Source organism: Eubalaena glacialis, chromosome 4, assembly GCF_028564815.1.
Source record: "Eubalaena glacialis isolate mEubGla1 chromosome 4, mEubGla1.1.hap2.+ XY, whole genome shotgun sequence".
Lineage (NCBI taxonomy): Eukaryota > Metazoa > Chordata > Mammalia > Artiodactyla > Balaenidae > Eubalaena > Eubalaena glacialis.
The window spans coordinates 89,944,019-89,956,484 of record NC_083719.1 but is presented as its reverse complement, the minus strand read 5'-3'; positions in this window follow the sequence as shown (position 1 = coordinate 89,956,484).

Here is a 12,466-nt window from a genome sequence, read left to right as displayed (position 1 = left end):
TGAAGGTTTTTGGGGGGAAGGTGAGAAAGGTGGGGTTGTGGGCAAGCTCAGTCCTCCCTCAGTTTCCCTAGGCAATTCAATTCCAGCCCAAACTTGCATACCCCACTCAGCAAAGGACACCCACTTTGCTTTGCATTAAAGTCAATTGCTCACCATCTACTGTTAATCAGGCATACTCTTGGATATAGACTTGATGTTAAAAAATAAAAAGTAGAACCCAATAAGATACAAAGAGAAAACAGGGTTATTTTTTTCCTCAAGTTCCCTTAAATCCTCTCTGTGCACTAGTTCTTTCCCTGTCAGTGGATGAAATCCTGGCTTTTATGTTCACTTGTAGATAATGTTTTAAAAGTCCTCCAGGAACTTCTAGTCACAGCACAATATCAGTTATTAAAATGTTCATTCCAATATAGTAGTCAAAACTACAAACTTCAATCAAATGGAAGTCTTCTCTCTTCCTCTGTATTAGGCTACTTCTAGCTGAAAGCCTATGGTGGTAAAATGGATGCACAATCAGCCTCTTTATTCTCTGAATTGTACTTCTGTTAGAGCACTCCATTTCCATTAGCCTGACTGACTTCTTCTCTGGGGGTGGGGTTAGACGGAAACGCTAGGTAGTAGGAAAGGCCTGTCTTGGTGCTGTTGTAATAAGGCATTGGGTGTTCTCTGGGCTTCGTGCACGTTCAAGGCTGACTTTTTCCCTATCGGGTGCTTCTGAATGTTTTTTTTTTTTTTTTTTTTTTTGATATTTACCAACTGGAAATATCCAACTGCATTTCCTGTAATTTGGAGATCAGTCTCTTTCCACTTGCATCTCATGATTCCTGGTCATTTGCATGTAGTTGATCTCCACTGTTGGGAATCTCATCCATCCTCCAGGCTGTCTTTTCAGGCAAAATCCAAAACACTTCCCAAAGCAGCCTTCTTTTATCTGTCATACCAAGGCACACTTGGGTCAGCTTCACTTCAGCACCGTGACAGCCTTGTTCTCCACATAGGCCACATAGGAAAGGCTTGATCACAGTCTTATCCAAGTCTTGGCTGAATGCCCTGTGATTCCCAAAACAACGGGAGATAAGCAGCCATGTGAAGAGCTGTCCAGCGCAGTTTCTCATCTGCCTTCTATCTTGTGAGAAACTGCCATGAGACCATTTCTCATCCATCTCCCTGATTTTAGCCAAGCACAGGGCTTTCCACCCACTTCTCCCCTTCCTCTTAGGGTACAGATACAGGCTTCTGTGTGAGTCTATAACACTGCTTGGCTGTAGTTCAGGATTGGCCCCTCAACATCAGACTGGCCACTACCCACATCACCCTTCTTATTTGGTATCATCTCCACCCCTGTCCTGTAGGAGAGAGACATGGAGAACTGACACCCTGGTGACCTTGAATTTGCTACATAATAAGAATCTACCTGAATCCACTTGGGCTCACTGTCACTTTACCAGCCAAATCTCTGGAAGTGTGGCAAGCCAACCGAGTGGTTTCCATAGTGACCCTTAGGACTTTTATCCGCCTGCTGCTACCCAGAGATTGCTTAACTGCTTGACAGTAGCAAGCCAGCCACAGTCTCTCATTTTTATACTTTTCCAGTCTCTGTTCCTTGCAAACTTTAGGGACATAAGTCAAACTTTTTAAGTAGTTTTCCTGACATTCTTCTTCCTGAGTTAGAGGAGTAGGACACCCTACCACTCCAACATTACTGAAGATGGGGCCATAGTATTCCCACAACGTTCTCCCCAAAGCACTCCCCTCCCCAGCATCTTCAACCCAAACCTGTTTATGTCCTCAAATGTTTGCCTAAGTCTGCAAAATTGGTCAACCTTCTTTGTATGCTGTTTAGCACTTTATTTTGGGCTGTGAGCACAGCTTGACACCTATAACCTATTGTTTTATTCTCAGTTTAAATGAAGACAGAAAGAATTCTAAGCAAACTCTTTGGCTTTGACATCAATCCTACATAACATATTCAAATTATTCCTTCTAATAGCAGAATAACCAAAAGAAATTTTTCTTGAAAACAAAATCATGTTTATCCTCTTTGTTACATTATTACTGATGCTTTACCACCCTTTACAGATTTCAACTCTTGGTAATGTCCTAACTGGCCACCACTTAATCTGGCTCTGGCACCAACCATTGAAAAGGTTAAATTCTAGGAGCCATGTTTTGTTCTAGGCCACCAAGCAGGCAGATTTAATTTAGAGAATGTTGAATGTCTAATGTTCACTTTTCAGTTCCTGTGAAGGTAAGGGTTAACTTCTGAGCACATTAATCTCAATCACAAAGTTGTTGAATTTATAACCCTCTTGTTTGCCTTAATTACATAACTGCAAAACCCAGAAATTACACAAGCTTTTTAAGAGTTTGAAGCCCTGGGAGCTTTCATATACCTTACTTGTCTCTACCTAAATGTAGCTGCAGCAAAGCCTCTGAAGTATGGCTGTCCCTGGGAAAAAATCGTGAATAGCTACTTTGATATCAGCACCTCTGGGGCCCCCTTTTGCTGCCTTCTCTCCCCTCAGGAGCACTTAATACTCTTTTTTTTTTTATTAAGGTATAATTGACATATAACATTATATTAGTTTTACATGTACAACATAATGATTCAAGATATATATACATATATATTGTATATATATGTGTGTGTGTATATATATAGCTAAAGGGTCACCACAGTAAGCCTAGTTACCATGCATTACCATACAAAGTTACAAAAAAATATATTTTCCTTGTGATGAGAACTTTTAAGACTTACTCTCTTAGCAATTTTCAAATATGCAATATACAATACAGTATTATTGACTATAGTCACCATGCTGTATATTACATCTTCATGATTTATTTATTTTATAACTGTAAGTTTGTACCTCTTGACCCCCTTCACCCATTTCTCCCACCCTCCAACACCCCCATCCCCCTGACAACCACCATTCTGTTTTCTGTGCCTGTGAGTTTTGTTTTGTTTTGTTTGTTCATTTGTTTTGTTTTTTAGATCCCACATATAAATGAGATCATATGGTATTTGTCTTTCTCTGTCTGACTTATTTCACTTAGCATAATACCCTCAAGGTACATCCATGTTGTCGCAAATGACAAGATTTCATTCTCTTTTGTGGCTAATATTCCATTTATCTATTTCTTTGTCCATTCATCCATCAATTGACACTTAAATTGTTTCTGTATCTTGACTTCTGTAAATAATGCTACAATGAACATTGGGGTGCATATATCTTTTTAAATTAGTGTTTTCATTTTTTTTGGATGAATACCCAGAAGTGAGAAATGCTGGATCATATGGTAGTTCTATTTTTAATTTTTTGAGGAACCTCCATATTGTTTTCCATAATGGCTACAGCAATTTACATTCCTATCAACTATGCACAAGGGTTCCCTTTTCTCCACATCCTCTACACCACTTGTTATTTGTGGCCTTTTTGATAATAGCCATTCTGACAGGTGTGAGGTGATATTTCATTATGGTCTTGATTTGCATTTCCGTGATGATTAGTGATGTTGAGCATCCTTTCATGTGCCAGTTGGCCATTTGTACCTAGTGCTCTTATAGTTTCACTAAGACATACCCTCTCAGGGCTGAGCCCTGACTCAGCACCACACACTGCCCCCCTTTTCTACTAAAACTCACGTATTATGTTGCTCACTTGTTCTGACAAGTACCTGCCTTGAGCTTATAAAGAGGGTCCTGGCCTTCCTTGCTTAGTTTCCTCTCTTCTCCTACTCAGATGGGAAATTCTTGCTTCTCCATATGTATTCTTTTGGATTTTTACAAGAATACAGGGAAAGAGGGGGAGGAGTGAGACAGGAGATAATAATGAATTTATCCTAAGATGGTAATAGCCCATAATAACATTTTATTACTCACTCCCAGGGTATTCAAAGAAATTAGACCCTAATGGTAAAATTTTCGAACATTGCAGGATAGTGGAAGAAGTGCACCCTAAGGCTATGAACCTTTACATTAAGCCAATAAATATATATTTGTGCCAAACTTCTGCCTTTGCTTAAAAATATGGCTTTGCTGAAAAGCTCTCTCAGAGACCTTTCTATAAACCATTTAACTTATTTGACAAAACACACGCTTGTTTATATTATTATTCTTTTTTTTAATTAATTTATTTATTTATTTATTTTTGGCTGTGTTGGGTCTTCGTTTCTGTGCGAGGGCTTTTGCTCGTTGCGGCAAGCGGGGGCCACTCTTCATCGCGGTGCGCGGGCCTCTCATTATCGCGGCCTCTTGTTGCCGAGCACAGGCTCCAGATGCGCAGGCTCAGTAATTGTGGCTCACGGGCCTAGTTGCTCCACGGCATGTGGGATCTTCCCAGACCAGGGCTCGAACCCATGTCCCCTGCATTGGCAGGCAGATTCTCAGCCACTGCGCCACCAGGGAAACCCCTATATTATTATTCTTATAATAAAAATAGACACCGATTGCTGAGCACCTCTGAATTAGCAGATACCATACTAGGTATTTAACACATATTAGCTTCTATATACTGATAATTGGCTTCTAGTGTATTTTCTTCTTCAATAGTAATGAATTTTCAGGCAAGCACATGGTTTTCCACCTTGAGACAATTTCTCAGCCTACCTTACAGGTAGGTGGCCATGTAACTAAGTTTTTTTCATAAGAATGTGGGCAGTGCAATGTGCAATTTCTGCATCACTTAAATAAAATTTTCTTGTCCTGTGTTGTCTCTCTTTTGCCCTTTTTCTACTGGATGACATACAGATGTGTCCATAAACTAGCTTGGCCACGCATATAGAACAAGAACCCTGGGAACTCAGAAGCAACACAATGAAAATTACCTGGGCGCCTGACTTTCTGTGTGGAACAGAAATATCTAGTTATTCTGGACCAACTAGACTTTTAATAGAGATAAAAGTAATCTTGTTTGAACTGCTGTAATTTTTTATCTCACTCTTATGGCACTTTAGCGTATATTCTAAGTAATATCTAAACATAATTCTGCTTTAACATAATAATTCCCATGAGGTCTGTATTATTATCTCTGTTTTACAATAAGGAAAGTAAAACTAAGAAGTTAAGTAAAAGTATGAGTATAAAAGTATAAGATAATACAGTAAAGCAATGGCTGAACTGGGATTTAAGTTTATATTTGGCTCCAAAGTCAGGTACTTTCCCACTCTCCTATATTGTTTATCTATTTCTAAATGAATTTCTATATGTAACATGACTCAATGTGTTTTTGTTAAAAGAAGTCATGGTAATTTTTAAGGTGTCCTAGATTTTTATACCAGTAGATGTATACAACACATATTAATATAAAGAAAGCACTTATACACAAATGCATCTCAGTATTTTATGCAGCATATTTAATTCCATAATCCATTTCACTTGGTCTTAGAGGGGTATTGCTGTGAACCGATAATTCTGAAACTTTTTAGTGTCAGAACTCCTTTACACTAAAAACATCTTGAGGACCCCAGGAATCTTTTATTTATGTGAGTTATATCTACCATTATTTATTGTATCTGAAAATAAAACTGAAACATTTTTAAAATAATTATTGATGAAGTTATTCAAAAATGATTAAATCCATTGCATGTTATCATAAATAACATTTTAATTAAAATCATCTATATTTTTCAAAATAAAATTAAAGTTAGTGAGAGTAAGGACATCGTTTTACATTTTTTTTTTACAAGTAATAAACTTTATTAGAAGTTGAGTATCTGTTAATTAGCAGGCAGCTATATAACTTAACTATAAAGCCTCTACAATTCAAACATTGTAGCATTACTACATGAATGAACACATATACAAATTAAACAGAAAAGAATATCCACAAATAGTTCTAAGTATGTCTGGGAAGTTTGATTGTGATAAAGTCCAGTTATAATCTTTAAAATTGACGCCTAGAAAACTACACACCCATTTAAAACTGAAGTCTGTACCTCACACTACATACCAAAATATATTACACCAGTTGCACATGTAAGAAGCTTGCAAGTTGCCACTTTACCCTAACAAGATGCGTCTTTTACAAATGTTTTCTCCCACTCTGTGGCTTGTCTTTTCATTATCTTGATAGTGATTTTCACAGAGCAGAAATTTTCTATTTTAATGAAGTCTAGCTTATCAATTATTTCTTTCATGGATTGTGCCTTTGGTGTTATATTTTAAAAGTCATTGCCATACCCAAGGTCATCTAGGTTTTCTCCTATGTTATCTTCTGGGAGTTTTACAGTTTTGCATTTTACATTTAGGTCTGTGGTTCATTTTGAGTTAATTTTTATGAAGGATATAAAGTCTGTGTCTAGATTTTTTTTTTTTTTTTTTTACTGTGGACATCCAGTTGTTTCAGCACTATTTGATGAAATGACTATCTTTGCTCCATTGTATTGCCTTTGTTCTTTTGCCAAAGATCAGTTGACTGTATTTATGTGGGTCTATTTTGGGGCTCTTTATTCTGTTCCATTGATCTATTTGTTCTTTCACCAATACCACCCTGTCTTGATTACTGCACCTTCATAATAAGTCTTCAAGCTGGGTAGTGTCATTCCTTCAACTTTGTCCTTCTTCAATGAGGTGATAGCTATTCTGGGTCTCTTGCCTCTTCATATGGACTTTAGAATCAGTTTGCCAATATCCATAAAATAACTTGCTGGGAGTTTGATTGGGATCGCACTGAATTTCTGTAGATTAAGTCGGAAAGAACTGACATTTTGATAATACCGAGTCTTCCTTTTCATGAACATGCAGTATCTCTCCATTTATTTAGTTATTCTTTGACTTCATTCATCACGGTTTTGTAGTTTTCCTCCTATAGAGGTTGTACTTATTTTATTAGATTTATACTGAAGTATTACATTTTTGGCAGTGCTAATGTAAATAGTGTGGGTTTTTTTTTAACCTATTCCACTTGTTCATTATTGGTATATAGGAAAGCAATTGCCTTTTGTATATTAACCTTGGATCCTGCAACCTTTCTATAATCACTTATTAGTTACAGGAGTTTTGGGTCAACTCTTTAAGATTTTCTACATAGATGATCATGTCATCTGTGAACAAAGACAGCTTTATGTCTTCCTTCTCAATCTGTACCCCTTTTATCGTTTTACATTTTGCAAATCTCTTTAACATGCTGTTCAATAGAAGACATCTGGATTTTCACATCTACTTCTACATAGACTGTTGCAATATGTTGCTTTGGTTAAAATATACTAAGAAAATCCAGCCTCACATAGATATACAGTTGAAAAGAAAGAAGTATTTTAATAGCCCTCTCAGATGGAGATGGATAGTGGATATTCTTCTTTGATAACACACCAAAACTCAACAAGTAGTAGCTACTTAAAGGTGAGTTGCAGGCAGAAACTAACACACCATTGTAAAGCAATTATACTCCAATAAAGATGTTAAAAAAAATAAAAAATAAAAAAAAATAAAGCAGTTGAATAGCTAAAAAAAAAAAAAAGGTGACTTGCAAGGTGGCATCTGAAACCATATCAGTGAATTCTTGGTAGTCTGTAACATTTAAAGTCTACTGTCTTGTCCTTTGACAGGATCTTTAACCCATGTATGATTTTGTAATGTCATGCATTGGTCATTTGGAAAATATTGGTTCACTGAGTTATACAGATCTTCTAAACTTTGACACAGATCATTATCCAATACAAAATGTCACATTACTTAATATCACCACCAATCTCATTAGAAAAGTCTTTTAATACGTATTAGGAAACTGTCAAGCTCATAGTTTAGATAAAAGTTTTTCAAAATGTTAATTTTTACTTAAAAGCTTGGATTTTTATCACTGTCAACATATAGTATAAATTATTTTTCTTGAAGTGACAGGCTCATTTTGTTCATTTTGAAGATCATGTCTGCCAAATGTCCAAGTCTGGACAATGATGGTTTGTCAGTCATTCTTTCAAGTAAAAATGATGTTCTATGTAAAACACTGGCTAGTTCATCTCACAGCTCAATGACAGAAGTGCTTTTCCTCGAGACAGCATCATACTTCTGTATGTAGCAGAAGCGCTTTACAGATGTACTTGCCATTTTGTCACACAGAATATTAAAATGATGTATACTCAAGGATTAATATTTAATAAAATGATAATTTTTACTACTTCATCAGGACATTATTAAGTGAAAGTGGCGTTTAAATTTTATTTGTATAATGTGGGTGCATGGTGGTGAAGAACAAACTGACTCAAACTAGTACAGCTTGGTGCCCTGCTTTGATTCTTGCTAAATTGCCAGCAGTGTTACCCACCATTGCTTTTGCACATCCGTGGAAATTTCATCATGGTGAAAAAGCCAAACAATGTTTTGGTATTATTACAAAAATAACGTTGATTTCACAGTACCCCTGAAAGGCTCTTGGGGACACTTAGAGAATCTCTGCAGTAAACAAACATACAAAGTGCAGCAGCCAAAGGAATCTCAAAATGACTAAAATCCTTTATTTGTGTTTTTTAAGAACTGTGAAATAAACATATATTTCACTAAATGCTTCTAAAAGTCGTTTTCCCCTTCCATCCAAAGCTCTCATATTGCTGCTACTTTTGAGCCTTTCCAACCTGCCTAAAAGCTCCCTCCCTAGTCACTGCCCCTGATCCTTTAATCCTTCTCTATCTACCTCTTGCCTACTTAATCTCATCTTAAAGGCTCAAAATAACTGGTTCAGAAATGTGAGGAAAAAGAAGAAACAGATCATGGGCAAACTATAATCCTCTACTTATTGGAAAGGCAGTTGGAAAAAGTTAAATGTTCATATATTAATTTTGTTGCCACATGTAAAATATTTTTGAGAAGCTGATAGTTATATACTGTGTCAAATATTAACTGTTTATACTCTGTATGATCTCCATCCATCCGAACTCTTCCCTGTATTATAGTGTCTGAATTCTGGAAAATATGATGCTTAAACTCCCTCACTGCCTCCTTTAGATTCTGCCAATAAAAGGTATCTTGCACAAAATTTGGAAGGCAGAAGAGAGGACAGCCATTATTCTTCCCCAACAGTGGCTGGTAGATGTCTTAGTTGATAGTAAGACATGAACTTTACAGATGCTTCTGCGTGAGCTTTTGTGAATTATCTACCTTGGTACTTCAAGTAACTGTAATCACTAGTTACTTACTGTCATTCCAAATCCAAATTTGGAAATTTGGATTTCCAAATTTCCTCAAAGCCATCAGTATGTTACCATGAACCTTAATTGCCATAGTCCTCCCAACAATTTTGTAAGTTTGTAATTCACTTTGTATTTAATCATCCCTTCCTGTTATAAACTAAAGAGGTAAGTGCTTTCCTGGCAAAACCCTGACTGATAAAACAGTGTTTGGTTCCTGAGTTCCCGGATGCAGAAACTCAAAGACAGGAATCTGGGATTAGTTATCTGACCTCCTTAGATTAGAAAGCAGTTAAGACTTCATTGCCAATGAAAAATGGAATACTAGTAGTCCATAGAAAGCAGTGGCAAAATAATTATCTATAGTTTTCCGGAATGAAGTATTTATTGCAGAAAAGCCTTCAAGAGACTGCTAACTGTTACAGTAGGATTTTAGAGGGAATAAGGACTGTAAGGATGATGGTATGGGCTGGTTTCGTCTAAATAAAAGGTTAGGACTTCAAATTCTCAGCTCAAGGCACAGAGAACCAGAGAGCTTCTAAGACTGCCCTAAAAATATCTCTTATGGCCATATGGCTAATGTATATTTTCTTTTTATCCTATAGGTTGCACAGTTATAGCCCAAATGGAATTCACAGACTTGCCAGGTCTCTTACATAAAAGTTTGGGCATTGATTGAGAAGGAACAAAATTGGAATTAGGATATTTGGGTGGATCCCAATGACTCTGAGAGTCACCAGCATCTAAATCCCACTGAGCTGCCCTTCTTCCCTGTTTGAAAGTAGCCTTTCCTAGGCTAAAGATCCTGAAAATCTACCTTTCACAGGGATCCAGATTCTCTTCATGGTCTACCTCCACTACTTACTGCCCCCAGACTTATAACTATAGTCAGAGCCCAACAGATCCTGGGAGGATATCAGAAACCTGGAAAACATTACTGGGAATGGAATCTAATGGTTTTAGACAAGAGAAGAAGAAACATAATTTCGGGTATAGGCAAATATGTTGGTATGGGTGCAATTACCATAGATTGATGGTACCATAGATATTCTAGATTCATGGTTTAGTTTGAGTGACTGAGAAACAGCCCTATAAAGAGTTTGCTTGATTGGTTGAACAATAGTGGTCTTCATTAAAGGAAATTGGTATAAGAAGAAGAAATTCAAAGGATTAGGAAGATAAAATTGCTGGCATGGATTAATCATCTATAACTGGCTCATCCACCCCTTACCATGGCCCCAAGGAGAGTCCAGAGGACACTCCCATCATGAAGGTATTGAAAAGTATATTAGTAAGGGAAGCACCAGCATCCTTGAAACTCTCAGTGGAGGCTGTCCCTTTTCAGATTAGGCATGAGAGTATCATAATAACAGAAGGGCTACTGGAAGTTTCAGAGGCCAATTGACAGCACTTACCCGCCAGAGAAACAAGGTAGTCAAGATTATTGTACTGGACAACAGGCCAAAGTTCTAATCTGAGTGACCTTATCCACAGAGATCTTTGGCAGTGACTTTTGATCATAATGTCCCTGGGACTGAAATGGATTGTCGGGCTAATAAATCCTTAGTTCATTTGTCAAATAAAAAAAATTAAATCTAGTAGACAGATATCTGACTAAAGTTTCCACAGTAGAGAGTCATGGACTCACCAATCCTCAGATCTAAGCTAGTTAACAGGGTCCCTTAAAAGAGGGGGAGGCTGGGACCTTTGAGGAAGGACCCAGTAAGATTGTAACAAAAATGTACTATAAAATTTCCTTCTAGCTTTCCCCAAAAGGAAATGCATCCATTTATCAGGGTGATTATATACTCCGGAGAAAGGAAAATACCCAGATATTTCCAGAATTTTGGACACTGGCTCTGAAATGACCCCCAAAATTTCAGGTTCCACCAGTTAGTGTGGGGACTTAGGAATGCTAGATAATGAATAGAATTTTGGCTTACGTTCCTCTCTCAGAGGGCCCAGAAGATCTGTAAACCTAGCTTTGTGGTTATTTCCCCAGTTCCTAAAAGTATATTTGGCAACTGGTAGAACTCTCACTTCCTGACTCTTCAAGTGAGGGTTATTATGATAGAAAAGGCCAAGAGGAAGCCAGCCCCTGGAACTGTCCTTTTCTACCAAAGTAGTAAATTAATAATAGTTCTACAACCCTGGGGGAACTTCGGAGATTAATATTATCACCAGGCTTGAAAGATACAGGGGTGGTGATTCCTATCACATTTCAATAAATCTCCCCTATTTGTCTTGTGCAGAAAAAAGATGAATTTTGGAGAAATTTTGGAGCTTTTGAAGAAAAACAGTAGATTATCATAAACTTAATCAGATTGTGACATCAATTACATCTACTGCCTCAAATGTGCTATTTTTTCTGGAGCAAATTAACACATACTTTGGCATCAAGTATGCCACTATTGATCTGACAAATGCTTTCTTCTCTATATCAATTCATAAAGGCCACTTGCTACAAATGGAAATGCTGTATTAAGCCTCTGACAAATCCAGATAAGAGAATTACAGTGCAACCTTTGAGGTTTTAGAGCGAAACATGCTCTCTTCGACAGATGATTCTTCTTTTGAGAAATAACTCCTGGAGTAAATCTGGATCCAAGTAAAGACTGAATGACAGAGCATCAAGCAACCATACAGCCTGAGCTGCCCATCATGAGCTGGAAGTTGTTGAATTCACTGAGCCACAGTGGGCGTGGGCAGCGTCACTCCATAATCAAGTGGAAGTAGTATAAGCGAGATCATGCTCAAGCGAGCCTCAAAGGCAGAAAAGCTACGTGAGCAGTTGGCTCCGATTCTCATGGCACCTGCTCCTGCTGCTTTGTCACCTCTCCCTTGACCCATACCTACAGTCCTTGGGGGAATTCCCTATGATCCTCTGGCTGATAAAGACACAACTTGGGCCTGATTTTGAGATGATTCTGTAGGGCATACTGGCACCATCCAAAAATGGAGTGGCACTACATTTTAGCCTTACTCAGGGGCGGCCTTGAAAAGCATGATGAAAATGGTCTATAATGGCTCTAAGAAGGAGCCACCAAAAGGATGAGATAGAGGTATTCATATTAGTCTTCCTGAAGCCCATATAAAATATTGTATTTTATGCATCAGAGCTTACAGCTTTAGTATAATCACCCATTCACCCCTGCCCTCCATGGCACCTCACTCTACCACTTATTTCATTAATATTCACTAAATGCTCTCCCACCTTCAGGACTTGGTTCAAGATGACAGTTGTCTCTGAGTGACCTTTCCTACCGTATCCACAATGCCACCATCCGATTGAAGCCCTTTCAGATTTACTAATTATCACTCTCTCTTTATGTATCCCATTACC